Raw genomic sequence first — 2,188 nt, forward strand, 5'->3', positions numbered from 1 at the left:
TTTACACTTAAAAGTGAGTTTGTATTAGTTTGTGCAGCAGATTGACAAAGGTCACGAGAGAAAACGGTGTACAGTAAAAGCTTCGTGTCCGGGGAGAGAGCTCACCAACTCTATTTGGCCCCTGACTGTCCGGTCACGTGCAGGGACAGTTCAGAATCGCAGGGTGCTCCTCTGGAAATGTATCACAGTCTGTTCAGTCCCAAAGGCCAGATGTCAAGGGTTCCGGCAGCGGGGAGCCGCCCGCCCCTGCTGTCTGGGCCCTCCGCGTGGCTTCGTTCCAGATCTTTACCCACACCAGTATTTACCTCCTCATTATCACGATGTCGCTGAGGAGCGAGTCCAGCTCGGCCCCAGTCTAGAGGAGGACAGTACCTCCTCCACGTGGCCTCTGATGCGAGGCGGGGCAGGTGGCCGGGTGGCCCAGCCCAGTCCCGTATGAAATGCTGGGAGGAAGAGTGATGGCTGCTCAGGAGGCCACATTCACCCTGTGGCTCCTGTACCAAGTCTGTTCTAGTCACGGGGTCATTGTCAGAACGAATCTACCTGTTCTGTTTTTACATTTCTCGGTGAAAAGTCGTTGACAGCAGAGCCTGGAGTTCGTGGATTAGAGAATGAACCTCTGCGCTCTGACTCTCACAGTGACTGTCCCACAGCTGCTGGCATGAGAGGGACACGGAGAGGGGTGGCTCGTGAGCAAGGGGGCCCGTCCTGCCACGGCGTCTGCACGCGTGCACGTCGGTGGCTCCACTGTCCTGGCTGGGATTTCAGCCTTGGGGACCGATGCTGTTCAGTTTCGTTCAGACACGATCACAGGATTCTGCTGGCTTGTGTGTCTTGTCTAAAGTGTTAAAAACAAGTTTTTTACTCCAACACTCAATTCGGTACGTTTTATTACAAGTATTTTTTATTTGGAAGATGCGAATCTCTAGGCTCAACAACAAAGAAAAGTATTTCCAGCTCCAAAACCTGATAATATTAGGTTAATAACACAGTATCACTTCCCTAAGTCGATAGCGATAAACTTTGTACGAGCGTTGCCTTTTTAACATGCAGTTCTAACGAAAACTCCGTTTCCCGTGCAGAGAGAGCCAGCTGAAGAGGCCTTGAAGAGTAATAATATGAATCTTGATCAGGCCATGAGTAAGTAATGTGACACACTTTTTTAAAGGTAAAGTTCGTGGAGTTCGGGTTTCCAGAAGCGTTTCGTTGTAGTCACAGATTAGCAGTTGAATACGTGCTGGGTGGACAGGACCAGGCCGCAGCGAAGGAGTGACCACGTGATGTACACGAACCGCGTAGCGAGTCTCCTGGGACTGGTGGGCTCTGGGGACGAATGGCCAAATGCCACATTGAGGCATGTTTGCTTTTTAAGTTTTTTTCCAGAGCTTCGACAAATAGATAAATTCGTTTCCCTCTGTTTCGAGGGGAGATAATAATGACCCCCGTGGGAAAGGCACCAGGCCCTTATGCTCCTGCTACAGACACTCCTCACTCCCGGCCCAGGACAGGCTGGCTCAGGCCAGCGGGGGCGCTGCCATGCTGGCCAGGGGCTTCCCTCGTAGAGACTGCCCGCGAGCAGGCACCCCGGTCCTGGAACCACCTTAAAAACAGCGATATTATGTTAAACATTTGCATGTGAAATAGAGCCGGTCCCCATTACTCATGGAGCCTGTGTTCCGTGAGGTCGCTGCAGATGCCCGAGTGGCGGGCAGCTGAGCCGCCACTCCCGGGGCGCGGGCTGGGCGCCTGCCGGTCTCTGGCCGCGCGCGGTTGTCAGCCCGTCCGCACGTTACCTCGTCGTGTGTGTTTCTGTTTACACACTTCGTTCAACACGTGTTTCTCTCGAGTAATCACGTGCCGTCTTTCTTTACAATATGACGCGAGCTGAGAAGGGCTTCACATTTTTCTGGGCCTCGGTCACGGGGCCACAGATTTCTTTGGCTTCTAAACTCACGCCAGTGCCGCTGGCTTTGCTCTTTGTTTTAATCATTCATTTCGCGAATCCACGAGTTAGCCACTTCTCCCTCTTTCCCATAGCTTTGTCACACACTGTGGAGGCCACTTTGGCACTTTCTGCACGGCCTTACACACACGCACACACACGGGTGACTTTTCTCTTTTCCTGGATGTGCCGTGTCATCGACTCACTAACACTGAAGCGTCACAGCACTGTCGCTCACGCCTGAGC

The 2,188-nt window shown here is 52.7% G+C and overlaps 1 protein-coding gene across 1 annotated transcript in view; it reads left to right on the plus strand.

Annotated features, from left to right (window-relative positions):
- The window catches only part of TNRC6C (trinucleotide repeat containing 6C), an 86,667-nt gene that overhangs the window by 57,989 nt on the left and 26,490 nt on the right, over nt 1-2,188 (plus strand). The gene's annotated exons all lie outside the window — the stretch shown is intronic.

This window comes from Pteropus vampyrus, unplaced genomic scaffold, assembly GCF_000151845.1.
Source record: "Pteropus vampyrus isolate Shadow unplaced genomic scaffold, Pvam_2.0 Scaffold72, whole genome shotgun sequence".
Lineage (NCBI taxonomy): Eukaryota > Metazoa > Chordata > Mammalia > Chiroptera > Pteropodidae > Pteropus > Pteropus vampyrus.